General features: G+C 52.9%; 1 protein-coding gene across 2 annotated transcripts in view; it reads left to right on the forward strand.

Annotated features, from left to right (window-relative positions):
- Positions 1-14,732, forward strand: part of LOC136573044 (excitatory amino acid transporter 1-like) — a 124,914-nt gene that overhangs the window by 4,791 nt on the left and 105,391 nt on the right. Inside the window, exons 1-2 of one of the 2 annotated variants that reach the window (XM_066574165.1) lie at positions 2,058-2,132; positions 11,442-11,507. The gene's annotated coding sequence lies outside the window, so the exon portion shown is untranslated. Of the gene's footprint in view, positions 1-2,057; positions 2,133-11,441; positions 11,508-14,732 lie in introns of those variants that run through there. The other variant, XM_066574166.1, reaches the window with a different exon arrangement.

Raw genomic sequence — 14,732 nt, forward strand, 5'->3', positions numbered from 1 at the left:
AAACAAGCCAAAGTTGTTCAGTCTTTTTCAGATTGTACTATCATGAACTTGAACATTTAACATGCTTAGGCCTAGTTCTCAGGGGCAACAAAGTCGCACGATTTTGTCGTGTTGCTACAATGCTTAAAATCGCATGTATGAGAAGCCCAGGCTTTCCTATGGGTTCCTTCACACATGCGATGTTTTATGGCACGCAACAACCCGACACAAAAACCTCGCGGGTCCGGCGATATGTATGCGACTCATGAGGTTTTGTAGCCCAGTGTTCTCTATGGAGCCTTCCTCTCTGTTGCATCGCACAAAAACCCGATTTTCGTGCAGTGCGTTGCAATTTTGACAGTAGGAAATCCTATGGTCAAAGCCTAAACTAAGCCCTAGTTGCAGGGGAAAAAAGAAAAAGAAAACAATATACATCACCTTAGAGGCGCTGTCAGCCCGACCCCATCTTATCCCCCGGTCCCAGCACTGTTTCTCTTCATCCTCTTCTGGCCGGGGATTGAAAAATCCTCGCCTTCTGAAAGAGCTGGCTGTGATTGGCTAAGTGTCAGTCAATCACAGCCAGCACTTCCAGGGGGCGGGGATTTTTCAATCCTCGGCCAGAAGAAAAGAAGACGATCTGTGCCATGGACCTGAAGAGAAGCTGCAGCGGAGCCATGGACCGTACTTCTAAAGTGATGTATACTTTAAAAAAACATTTCTTCAGCTACGGCTTATTTTTGGGATTAGGGCTTATATTGCTACATAGATAGTGCTACAAAGTTGCAGTATGACCGCGAGAAACCACAGCGATATCTAACGGAACAGTGATGCGATTTTCTTGCGGCGATGCCGTGTCACCCGTGTGAACGAGGTCTTACTGAGGACTTTAGAGTCTGGGACGTAGTTTTTTGGGGGACATTTTGCAATTTCTTTGAGCAATTGCATGGTCTGACATTGGGGTGAATTTGCTGGGACTGTCAACTGTCTTGAACGGTTTTCCTCTAATTTTTCTCACTGTAGAATTATGGACTCTAAAATTGTTTGGAAATGTCCTTTTATAAGGTACTTTTCACACTGGATGGAATAGGTTGCACAACGCATCACAAGCCACAGTAAATTCCACATAGAATGCAAAATTAAAAACGGTTTAAAACCTGCCTGCAATTCTGCATCAAAATCCACACTGAAAAGTCCCTAACCCTTCCCAGATTGATGGGCAGCACTAATTGCTTCTCTGCAATCATTGCTGATGTCTTTCTTCCTTAGCAAACTGCCAAAACTGCTTCTATAGAGGTGGTCACACTAATTCCTGTGGAAGCAGTAAGGGTGTACTTAATTTTTCACACACTGCTTCTGCATTTTGGCCTTGTTTTTGCATAAAGGAAACTGGTGTTGCCTGGCAGACCCCACTAACTTATAATGGGGTCTTTCTGTTTCTTCAAAGGTGTTTGTCATTTTAGCAGGAAAGGTATCTGCATGCAGCACTAGATTCCCATCAAATTTGACAGAATTTGTAAAACACAACCCAAGCAATAATTCTGTGGATAAGAGGATAAATATACAGTGGTGCAGTGTTACAGGTGCCATGTGATTTGCTCAGTGCCACAGGTGCAGTAAACACAGTTATAGTGTGACTTGTATAGTGCCACAGTTACAGTGTTGTAGTAGCCCAGAACACCATCCTGGTCCCCTCCATAAATGTCACACATGTTTGTCCTGTGTAGATGCACTGTACAAAGCTTGTCCTGTCATATCCAGTGTGTGTTGTACATCTGTGGTGCTTGAGAGGTTAACAGTAATAAAATCATTGCCTGCATGTAAATGTATCAGTTTGTCATGTCATGTGGTACAAGTGAGGTTATAAATGTGATTGTTTAAGAGCAGGAGGAGGTTTTTCATCTTGCCTGCTACAGAGTGCTAACACAGAGCTACATGGCAGCACCTTCAGCTTCCATGTAGATGAAAATGGAGGAAGTGAAGCGATATCCCATAGCGAGTGAAGTCTGGATGTGAATGAAGTGAGTCCCACCATCAGAGAGAGAGAGCACCTTACAATAGTTCTGTATAGACTAGAGGAACCCATCGCACAGGTACCAGTTCACGCTATAGGCTTTTCCTGTATGGCCATCCAAAGTCAAGATCACCGCACAGAGGTATGCGACTGAGTTACACCCACGTGCCTGCTGTGGGAGGTGTTTATTGTTTAAGCCTTCATGTAAATAATTGTCTGCTGTAGTGTCTGCGGAGTGACCGCTAGCTGTTTCCTCCTCTGGAATGTTCCCAGTCCAGGAACGGTACCGTACAGATAACGTGGACTGTAGGACCGGTCTCATCCTATGTATCCTCCCTGACCCCTGAGCTCTAGTCTCCTGGCGTTGAAACTGAATTATACCTGCATTGCTTTGAATACCTGTTTTGTACAGTTAAATCTTTAAGTAAAGTTATACCAGGCCCTAACCGTTCCTGGGGACCCGAGGTACTATACACAAGTCTCTGTGTTATTTCTCCACTGCGTAGCATACCTGTGTGTGGGAATGGTGGCGTCACGAGTGATAAGTACTACTACCCCTATCAACCCATTTATTGGTGTTCCCTATCCTAGGGGTGTCGAAGGAGGCCTGCAATCCTGCTTTGGCCTTGGCTACGTGATGTCCCTTAGGGACCAGAGCCTGGTAAGTGCTGCCATGATAAGCCAACACTTAACCCTCCCAGCTCTACACAGTAGTCAAGTGTCTGGGGTCATCCCTCTGGGATGTTGCAGTGACAGGTGCAGTGTGACAGTTGCCATGCGACTTGTGCAGTGCGACAGATACAGTGTAACATAGTATGTTAGGCTCAAAGAAGACAATGTCCATCTAGTTCACCCTGTTTCCATCACCCTTGTTAATCTAGAGGATGCAAATGCCGTACACCAGGTGCAGTGTGGCAGTTTCAGTGTGACAGTATGGACAGTACTGGTGTATCTTGATGCCACCGGAAGCTAGGGGTGTGACAGCTGTCACCAGGAGTGAACGCCCCAGTCATGCCCCTAGCTTCTGACTGGGAGACAAAATACAGCAGGAACGATCCCCATGCCCCCCTCGCATGCACCTGAAATGAGCCTGGCCGGTGAGACATGTCCTCGGCATACTCCCTGTGTTCCCTGTTGCTGTGCCACTCTCATACCCCTTCCAGGTCATACATGTCCCCCCGCTCACAGCTGTCCTCCGCTCGGCTTCCGCCCCTGCGTCCGCTCCATCTGGGGGTGCCAGTGGTTTTACTCACTGTCGGCTGTGTCTGCTGTGCTCTGCTTCCCCCAGCGTCCTCTGTTGCAGTCAGTATACTTCGCTCACATTTATTAAGGTAATAGCTTTCTCAACAAAAAGTTCCTGCTCTGCAGACGCTGAGAGAAAACATTCACAATCACCGGAGCGCCAGCTTTGCTGCCACAACATCTTCATGTAAACAGAAGTCTAGAAGACATGTAATCAATAGATCCACACAGATTAATCCCAACAGAGGATTTTGCCCTCCAATTTGGAGCTCAGTTAAGCCCTCTCCTCTTGCGGCACACTGCATCAGCCAATGTAAGCTGGCATTATAGAAGCACAGACTACGGCTCCTTCACATGAGCGTATATATGCCGTGCATTTACACTAGTAATTCCCATAAATAGAGTTCATGGATTTCAACGGGTTCGTTCATATTTGTGTATTTTTGCAGTGTATTTCAGTTGTGTAAAACATGCCGCAATTTTTTCTATCTTTGTCCATATTTACGCACTGCAAGGGCTTAAACACACAGGCACATGCACAAATACACTCGCTGCTATGGAGCGTATTCACACATGAACCAGTGAAAAGTTGTTTTTACCGTTTAAATTTCCTACTATTGTGTGTGGGGGAAAAAAGCTACATTGTGCGAGAATCACCCTAGGAAAAACAAAACCCCTGAAGGCTCTGTGGTGCCCCACAGCAACCGAGACATGAGGTCCACGCGGAGGAACTGGCGGGGGTAGAGGTGTCACTTGTCGTATTGGCTCTACCAGGCTCTTTCCCGGAGGAACGCACGGAACCTCGGCCAAGGCACTGCTAGGCCTCTTTCAGACAACGCTGGGTGGCAGTTACCTGAATTAGGGTAGTGGACTCGATCAGTTGTCACATGTGACGCCACCGTTCCTTTCACACTGATGATTCTCCGGCGGTAAAATTGAGAGAGTACAGACACGGATAAACTTGGAAAACTCAATCACTGGGAACGGTCAGTAACCGGTGAACTTTACTTCTGCTTTGGCAGGATACAGCTTACTCGCTCGTGCAGGTGAAGACAACTTTGATGGCTCATGTCTGCGGTTTTACGCCACAGAAATCAACAAAAAAGTCCTCGCTGGCGATTGCGGAAAAACGCACGTTTTACCGAAGTCTCCATTAATACTATATTAATGGAGACCTCCCACTGCAGAAAAATGCAGTAAAATAGAGCATGCAGCCAAATTTTTTTTCTTTTTTTTTTTTTAACCACGGCGTAAATACTCGGCAGAATCCCGTATGTGAGCACTGAGCTATTAGGTTCAATAGAACCTAATAGCTGCGTTATTCTGCCGCAGATTTACACCATGGGAACCAAGGTGCAAATTCGTCCATGGGCATTAGCCCTTAGAAGATAGTCAGGGAGGAACAACTCAGGATGATACCAGGCCTACAGTCAAAGTTATCTGTAATGCTACGCTCCTGGACACATACACTTCGGGACTCAGAATAACTCCAGAGGGGGACACAACTCTCCGCTGACACTCGCTCAGTACTCTTGCAATAGACCCTCCTTTTCTCCTCTCACTCTTCAGAGGTGGTCCCTAGAATGTTGGTAATCTGGATACCTCTCCTCCGCTTCCATCACTTCAGCACATAAGGGTTTAAGGTACTCCCGTGTGGCCAGCACTCCAACTCCACTCACAACTGTTGAAGTAGAAGGACCACACGTCACTATCAATCACTCACATTTATAATGTACGAACATCACATGACGAGACAGACTTGTTACTTTTCCAGACATATCCCAGCCACTTGCAGACATTAACCTCTTGCATGCTGTAGCTGTGCAATACACATAACCGTAGACAAGACACTTTGCACAGTACATCCACATAAAATACATGACATGTATGACAATTATGGAGGGCCCAGAAATATAGACTTCGGGCCACTACAGCTCCGCATACACAGTCATGTTTTATACCCTAATATTGTATTAAGTATATGGAGTGCATAAATATGCTGAGTAGAAGCTGCATTTTTGCACAGCGTATCTATGTGATCGAAACCCGCAATACACCCGTGTATGCACCTTTTCTCTATGTTAGTCCACATGGACTATTATGTCGGGAGACTTTGTAAGATGTATGAAGTGTGCTCCTCGGGGGGGGGGGGGGCATTGTGGGAAGTGAGCTCCTCGGGGGGGGGGGCATTGTGGGAAGTGAGCTCCTCGGGGAGGGGGGGCATTGTGGGACGTGAGCTCCTCGGGGGGGGGCATTGTGGGACATGAGCTCCTCGGGGGGGGGCATTGTGGGACGTGAGCTCCTCGGGGGGGGGGGCATTGTGGGACGTGAGCGCCTCGGGGGGGGGGGGGCATTGTGGGACGTGAGCGCCTCGGGGGGGGGGGGGGGGCATTGTGGGACGTGAGCTCCTCGGGGGGGGGGGCATTGTGGGAAGTGAGCTCCTCGGGGGGGGGGGGCATTGTGGGAAGTGAGCTCCTCGGGGGGGGGGCATTGTGGGAAGTGAGCTCCTCGGGGGGGGGGCATTGTGGGAAGTGAGCTCCTCGGGGGGGGGCATTGTGGGAAGTGAGCTCCTCGGGGGGGGGGGCATTGTGGGAAGTGAGCTCCTCGGGGGGGGGGGCATTGTGGGAAGTGAGCTCCTCGGGGGGGGGGGCATTGTGGGAAGTGAGCTCCTCGGGGGGGGGGGGGCATTGTGGGAAGTGAGCTCCTCGGGGGGGGGGGCATTATGGGAAGTGAGCTCCTCGGGGGGGGGGGGCATTGTGGGAAGTGAGCTCCTCGGGGGGGGGGGGGGCATTGTGGGAAGTGAGCTCCTCGGGGGGGGGGGCATTGTGGGAAGTGAGCTCCTCGGGGGGGGGGGGCATTGTGGGAAGTGAGCTCCTCGGGGGAGGGGGGCATTGTGGGAAGTGAGCTCCTCGGGCGGGGGGGCATTGTGGGAAGTGAGCTCCTCGGGGGGGGGGCATTGTGGGAAGTGAGCTCCTCGGGGGGGGGGGCATTATGGGAAGTGAGCTCCTCGGGGGGGGGGGCATTATGGGAAGTGAGCTCCTCGGGGGGGGGGGGCATTGTGGGAAGTGAGCTCCTCGGGGGGGGGGGGGCATTGTGGGAAGTGAGCTCCTCGGGGGGGGGCATTGTGGGAAGTGAGCTCCTCGGGGGGGGGGGCATTGTGGGAAGTGAGCTCCTCGGGGGGGGGGGGCATTGTGGGAAGTGAGCTCCTCGGGGGGGGGGGGCATTGTGGGAAGTGAGCTCCTCGGGGGGGGGGCATTGTGGGAAGTGAGCTCCTCGGGGGGGGAGGCCTTGTGTGGAGTGTGCTCCTCGGGGGGGGGAGGCCTTGTGTGGAGTGTGCTCCTCGGGGGGGGGAGGCCTTGTGTGGAGTGTGCTCCTCGGGGGGGGGGAGGCCTTGTGTGGAGTGTGCTCCTCGGGGGGGGGGGGAGGCCTTGTGTGGAGTGTGCTCCTCGGGGGGGGAGGCCTTGTATGAAGTAACGTGGGCTCCTCGGGTGGCCTTGTATGATGTCTGCTCCTTGGAAGGGCATTGTAGGACATGACTTATGCTCCTCGAGGCCTTGTATGACGTGTGCTCCTTGGAAGAGCGTTGTACGATGTGACATGTACTCCTCGGGGACGATTATGACTTGTGCTCCTTGGGAGGCCTTGTATGACTTGTGATCCTCAAAGGGCCTTGTATGACGTGACATGTACTCCTCGGTGGGCCTTGTATGATGTGTACTCTTCGGGAGTCCTTGTATGATGTGACGTGTGCCCCTCGGGGGGGGGGGGGGGGCATTATGTGACGCGTGCCCCTCGGGGGGGAGGGCATTGTGTGACGCGTGCCCCTCGGGGGGGAGGGCATTGTGTGACGCGTGCCCCTCGGGGGGGAGGGCATTGTGTGACGCGTGCCCCTCGGGGGGAAGGGCATTGTGTGACGCGTGCCCCTCGGGGGGGAGGGCATTGTGTGATGCGTGCCCCTCGGGGGGGAGGGCATTGTGTGACGCGTGCCCCTCGTGGGGGGGGGGCATTGTGTGACGCGTGCCCCTCGTGGGGGGGGGGCATTGTGTGACGCGTGCCCCTTGTGGGGGGGGGGCATTGTGTGACGCGTGCCCCTCGTGGGGGGGGCATTGTGTGACGCGTGCCCCTCGTGGGGGGGGCATTGTGTGACGCGTGCCCCTCGTGGGGGGGGCATTGTGTGACGCGTGCCCCTCGTGGGGGGGGCATTGTGTGACGCGTGCCCCTCGTGGGGGGGGGCATTGTGTGACGCGTGCCCCTCGTGGGGGGGGCATTGTGTGACGCGTGCCCCTCGTGGGGGGGGCATTGTGTGACGCGTGCCCCTCGTGGGGGGGGCATTGTGTGACGCGTGCCCCTCGTGGGGGGGGCATTGTGTGACGCGTGCCCCTCGTGGGGGGGGCATTGTGTGACGCGTGCCCCTCGGGGGGGGGGGGCATTGTGTGACGCGTGCCCCTCGGGGGGGGGGGGCATTGTGTGACGCGTGCCCCTCGGGGGGAGGGCATTGTGTGACGCGTGCCCCTCGGGGGGGGGCATTGTGTGACGCGTGCCCCTCGGGGGGGGCATTGTGTGACGCGTGCCCCTCGGGGGGGGCATTGTGTGACGCGTGCCCCTCGGGGGGGGCATTGTGTGACGCGTGCCCCTCGGGGGGGAGGGCATTGTGTGACGCGTGCCCCTCGTGGGGGGGGGGCATTGTGTGACGCGTGCCCCTCGGGGGGGGGGCATTGTGGGAAGTGAGCTCCTCGGGCGGGGGGGCATTGTGGGAAGTGAGCTCCTCGGGCGGGGGGGCATTGTGGGAAGTGAGCTCCTCGGGGGGGGGGGGGGCATTATGGGAAGTGAGCTCCTCGGGGGGGGGGGCATTATGGGAAGTGAGCTCCTCGGGGGGGGGGGGCATTGTGGGAAGTGAGCTCCTCGGGGGGGGGGCATTGTGGGAAGTGAGCTCCTCGGGGGGGGGCATTGTGGGAAGTGAGCTCCTCGGGGGGGGGGGCATTGTGGGAAGTGAGCTCCTCGGGGGGGGGGGGCATTGTGGGAAGTGAGCTCCTCGGGGGGGGGGGGCATTGTGGGAAGTGAGCTCCTCGGGGGGGGGGGGCATTGTGGGAAGTGAGCTCCTCGGGGGGGGAGGCCTTGTGTGGAGTGTGCTCCTCGGGGGGGGGAGGCCTTGTGTGGAGTGTGCTCCTCGGGGGGGGGAGGCCTTGTGTGGAGTGTGCTCCTCGGGGGGGGGGAGGCCTTGTGTGGAGTGTGCTCCTCGGGGGGGGGGAGGCCTTGTGTGGAGTGTGCTCCTCGGGGGGGGAGGCCTTGTATGAAGTAACGTGGGCTCCTCGGGTGGCCTTGTATGATGTCTGCTCCTTGGAAGGGCATTGTAGGACATGACTTATGCTCCTCGAGGCCTTGTATGACGTGTGCTCCTTGGAAGAGCGTTGTACGATGTGACATGTACTCCTCGGGGGACGATTATGACTTGTGCTCCTTGGGAGGCCTTGTATGACTTGTGATCCTCAAAGGGCCTTGTATGACGTGACATGTACTCCTCGGTGGGCCTTGTATGATGTGTACTCTTCGGGAGTCCTTGTATGATGTGACGTGTGCCCCTCGGGGGGGGGGGGGGGCATTATGTGACGCGTGCCCCTCGGGGGGGAGGGCATTGTGTGACGCGTGCCCCTCGGGGGGGAGGGCATTGTGTGACGCGTGCCCCTCGGGGGGGAGGGCATTGTGTGACGCGTGCCCCTCGGGGGGAAGGGCATTGTGTGACGCGTGCCCCTCGGGGGGGAGGGCATTGTGTGATGCGTGCCCCTCGGGGGGGAGGGCATTGTGTGACGCGTGCCCCTCGTGGGGGGGGGGCATTGTGTGACGCGTGCCCCTCGTGGGGGGGGGCATTGTGTGACGCGTGCCCCTCGTGGGGGGGGCATTGTGTGACGCGTGCCCCTCGTGGGGGGGGCATTGTGTGACGCGTGCCCCTCGTGGGGGGGGCATTGTGTGACGCGTGCCCCTCGTGGGGGGGGCATTGTGTGACGCGTGCCCCTCGTGGGGGGGGCATTGTGTGACGCGTGCCCCTCGTGGGGGGGGCATTGTGTGACGCGTGCCCCTCGTGGGGGGGGCATTGTGTGACGCGTGCCCCTCGTGGGGGGGGCATTGTGTGACGCGTGCCCCTCGTGGGGGGGGCATTGTGTGACGCGTGCCCCTCGTGGGGGGGGCATTGTGTGACGCGTGCCCCTCGTGGGGGGGGCATTGTGTGACGCGTGCCCCTCGGGGGGGGGGCATTGTGTGACGCGTGCCCCTCGGGGGGGGGGGCATTGTGTGACGCGTGCCCCTCGGGGGGAGGGCATTGTGTGACGCGTGCCCCTCGGGGGGGGGCATTGTGTGACGCGTGCCCCTCGGGGGGGGCATTGTGTGACGCGTGCCCCTCGGGGGGGGCATTGTGTGACGCGTGCCCCTCGGGGGGGGGCATTGTGTGACGCGTGCCCCTCGGGGGGGAGGGCATTGTGTGACGCGTGCCCCTCGTGGGGGGGGGGCATTGTGTGACGCGTGCCCCTCGGGGGGGGGGCATTGTGTGACGCGTGCCCCTCGGGGGGGGGGCATTGTGTGACGCGTGCCCCTCGGGGGGGGGGGGCATTGTGTGACGCGTGCCCCTCGGGGGGGGGGCATTGTGTGACGCGTGCCCCTCGGGGGGGGGGGGCATTGTGTGACGCGTGCCCCTCGGGGGGAGGGCATTGTGTGACGCGTGCCCCTCGGGGGGGGCATTGTGTGACGCGTGCCCCTCGGGGGGGGGAGGGCATTGTGTGACGCGTGCCCCTCGGGGGGGAGGGCATTGTGTGACGCTTGCCCCTCGAGGGGGGGGGGAATTTTGTGACGCGTGCCCCTCGAGGGGGGGGGGCATTGTGTGACGCGTGCCCCTCGGGGGGGGGGCATTGTGTGACGCGTGCCCCTCGGGGGGGGGGCATTGTGTGACGTTACCTGGGCTCCTTTGGGGCCTAGTATGATTTGTGCTCCTTGGGAGGCCTTATTTGACTTGTGATCCTCAAAGGGCCTTGTATGACGTGACGTGTGCTCCTCGGGGGGCCTTGTAGGATGTGTACTCTTTGGGAGGTCTTGTATGATGTGGCTTGTGCTCCTTTAGGGGCCTTGAATGACATGTGCTCCTCACGTTGCCATATCTATAAGACTAATTTTCTATAGAAGAACTGAAAGAAATCAGTAGTGTACAATCTCCTCTCCGGCATCTGAATTGGCATCCCTGTTTTTTTTAATGCGTGCTCCCACTGAAACTCATCATCACCATATTTAGATTCTTACTGTGTACTTGAGCTATGCAATTTCTTTAACTCCCATTGACTTCTATGGAAGTTATGGAAACAGCCATTTCATCTACTTCTGTAATCTCAGCTACTGGTGGCCAAAAAAAGGTCGGGACTTAGTCATGGGACACCCGTACTGGAGGTAGGTGAGAATTACATCTATCAAACATTTATGGCATGTCCTGTGGTTATGCCATAAATGTATGAGATTTGACACCCTTTAAGATTAAACTCGCATTAATGGGGTTCATCAGTTTTCCAGTAATTGTGATTGCAGGAATCGAGCCATCTGCAATACTGGGATCACCGTGGAAGATAAACACCACACCTTGGAATTGGATCCGACAGGACTATGACGATCATGAACCGATGACTTATAATGACTCAGAACTTGTAGGGCTACACATATTGAAATTGGTTTTAGCTGCCAAACTGAAACCTCATTGAAGTGAATGTAGCATTTGTTTAACCGGATAGGAAACACAGAGTGCAAATACTCCACAATCAGCACCAGTGCGAACGGGGCCCAATGTTTGATTACAATATCTTGGGATCTTTCTTAGCTGGTCGAACAAATATCCTCTGAATTCTAATGACCAAACGGTCTGTTCACAAGGCAGACGTTTACCAGGTTAGAACGTCTTAATACAAGCTGAGCATTAAAGGAGCTGAAGGGCCGTGGAGACCCAGCGATCCGCCTGCAACCTCTGGAAACATGTCCCAACTGGAAGTGTTCACCTCCAGATCTGGAAGGCATGAACTATAGATGCCAGTTCTCCAAGGCAGCTCAGTAACTTTCCTGCAGTGTCTGTAATGCTTTCCTCCTTCTTCTGACTATATTCCTCCCCTCCACTCTGTGACACCCCCTCCCACGTAGGCAGCCCCTGCTCCGCCGCCTTCACATCTCTCTATTCCTTCTCTTCTAGATCCAGAATCTTGCAGTCTGTTGGGTAACACGAGGGATCTCTAGAGGAACAAGATCTTCCTAACAGGTAAGGACATCTGTTAAACCTCATTCTTAACGAATGCAGCCCTCATAGACCTCAGAGCTGAGGCTGTCACCCCAACTGGGCTAAAAGTCATTATTTTGTCACATTCCTTCAAACCTTTACCGTATAGACTTAAACACTTGTGATGAGGATTAGGAGAGTTACAAGAACATGCACCTCTCATTCCTTACATAGGACTGCTGAGGAAACCCTTCTTGTCTCTTATAGACCTCAGAGCTGCTAACTCTAATCAGCCAGACCTAGAACTCGCCCGATATTCTATCCATCTCTTACGGTGGTTTCACATGGGCGAGAAAATCGTGCACTTTTCGCATGCTTCGAAAGTGAGTAAAAAGCTGATTTATGAAACCAATGATTTTCTATGGTTTTCTTCCCATTAGCGATGTTTTCACTGATGCAATGTTGTGGGAACAAAAAATTGCGCATGTTCTATCTTTCTGCGTTTTTTAATTTTTTTAAAATTTTTATCTCCCATGTTACCGTATTGAGCCTCCTTTTTATCGCAATGCACAAATATGCGATTTTCATACAATGCGATTTTAACATTAGAAAGTCCTACTGATTTCTGCGCTAAAAAATCGTGCGATTTAATGGCGGGCAGCAGCGATGCGAGACTGTTCTAAGAAAAACACAGCTGATGCTCAAAAATCGCAGAAACAAAGATGCGACTTTACCATGATTTTCTCACGGCAAAATCGTGATCACCTGAGTGAAACTAGCCTTAATATTCACTCATCACTTCTTTGCATTGACCATCCATTAGAGTCAGCATACTCCATGCCTTTCAATACACGTCCGATATCTGATATGCGCTCTACACCGCACTCACCTTCACCTTCTATGGAAGGCATAAGTAGGTGGATCCGTGCTGGTCAGCGGGACGTGTCCAGCATTACTAACAGCTGTCTGCATCTATGCTTGTGAGGACATATCAGGTGGTCTTAAATCAGTAGGAACCCTCTAAACGTTATGTACTGTTAGCAGCCTTTATACAGGCCATATCTGCAGGGGTATTTCCACTAGCGGAATCGCAGCAGAAATTTAGCAGTGTTCACATGGTGGAATTTCCGCTGCAAATTCTGCTTCAAAAAAACTCATTGAAATCTGTGTCATTCTGTCGCGTTTTTTTGACACGGATCTGTACGCAGAGTTTGTCCCATCAACGGGCAAAATTCGCATGCGGAATTCTCACACTGAGACAAGCAGGTAAAGAAGAAACATGATGTGAAAAAAGCTGCGGATTTTGATGTTTTTTTAGGCAGAATTTGCTGCAGAAAATACTACTGCGGTTCCACGGCCCTGAACATCACACTACAAGTCATGCGGAGGGGATTTAAAAAATCGCCTTCATAGAGTGTGAAGAACTTCCGCAACAAAGCAGCAGTGTTTTTCTAAAACGCGGTGGATTCTGATTGCATAGCATGTCTATTTATGCTGCAGAATTGCGCTGCGGAAGGGTTAAATTCCGCAGTAGTTCCGTAGGTGAAAACGGGGCCAAATCCGCAGCCGATAGATGTGGATTTGGCCACTGAGGAATTCTTGTGGAATTGCTGCAGGTGTTCGGTTGTGGAATGCCCACCGCGATCCCGCCACGTGAGAAGGCGGCCTTATATGAAGATTACCGGTGTCGGACATAAGCAGTAATACAAGTCCTCTTGCTGCCGGTTACATTCGCTCTTTCTTGTCATGCAGACGTGTCTTCTCGTTTATTGCCTGTTTTAGCTGGATGGAGAATAAATACCCGAAATATAAACTAGATTTGTTCAAAGCAGATTTTCATTCCAATAAGAGTCCTTCACAAATATTGTTCGTTAACATTAGTATATACAGTGAGCTAATTGAGTGTATACAGCACACGTTACGTAGGGCAGTGTTCCCCAACTCCAGTCCTCAGGCACCTCCAACAGGTCGTGTTTTCAGGATTTCCTCAGTGTTACACAGGTGATGTAATTATTGTCGGTGCCTCAGACATTGCCACAGGTGTTCTTACCATAGGATATCCTGAAAACATGACCTATTGGTGGTCCCTGAGGACTGGAGTTGGGGACCCCTGACGTAGGGGATGCAGGACGTATATATGAGTTGTATCAGAGTTTGTCTCCTTTACTACAAGTAGTCATAAACCTCCATCGTTAACAGCGGCGCGTATTCCGGAGTTGGGGGATGTACGATCATTGTGTCTGATTCTTACCAGATTCGCTAAGCCATAGAATAGAGTGGGGCACATTGGTCTCCCCATCGTTTTATTTTGAATTCTCCATAAAAATGTTGCAGACCTGGCAAATCAGTGCAACATTCAATGAGGGAAATAATGGGGCGGATGTATTGAAACTGCGTAATAAATAGCATTCAGCTAGGCATGCCAAAGATGTATCACATCTGTCTCAGTTTTGGCGCGAGTTCACAGCACCTCCTGGGTGATATAATTAGAGCGGTTTCTTCGCCTACAAAGTGGCACATGTCATACTAAACGAATGCTTTTGCACTTACCAGATTTGTGCCAATTTTGATAACTGCAGGAAGCCCTCCAGCGTCAAAACTAATTAACATCCAGAACGTGATTTGTGCAAGATGAAAAAACTAGGTTGTACATCCTCGGAAAAAGTGTTTTTAGGAGTTTCAAACTATTGCTGTTCTTAGTTCTAACTTTGGACCTTTTTCCTCTTCTCTGGGACGTGAGTGGGTCCTGGTGGCCAAAGTTACTAAAATCTACACTGTAAACTGACATGAATTCTGCTGGCTCATAGCACGGAGCAGCCAGAAATGGGCCAAATTAATTAAGAAGCGTGTACCTCTTACAGACTGTCAGCCCCTCATCTGAAGACCCCAAGCACCTGTAATCATCCCATATCAAGCCCACTGACAATGCTGAGAAAATGGAGACCGTGTGCAAGTATCCCCTTCAGTGCTCATTTTGTTGCTATTTTATTAAATACTTCTCCAGTAACGCACACTAATTCCAACCCTGACGGCTGTAAATAAGCTGCTAATACAGCTTAATTAGGGCTCGTGGCCAATGCTGAACTCTTCCTGGTGCGAGAACAACATACCACTAGAACCGGTGGGCATCTGAGTTTCTTTACTGCATTTTATATGGATTATTCCGGGATATTAACATCGGCCCGGCCTCCTGTGGAATATTTCATATAAGAGACTTGTATAACAATGTAACATTGTGAAGTCCCCACGCTTATTTAGACTGTTGTG

The sequence above is a fragment of the Eleutherodactylus coqui genome, chromosome 7, assembly GCF_035609145.1.
Source record: "Eleutherodactylus coqui strain aEleCoq1 chromosome 7, aEleCoq1.hap1, whole genome shotgun sequence".
NCBI classification, from domain to species: domain Eukaryota; kingdom Metazoa; phylum Chordata; class Amphibia; order Anura; family Eleutherodactylidae; genus Eleutherodactylus; species Eleutherodactylus coqui.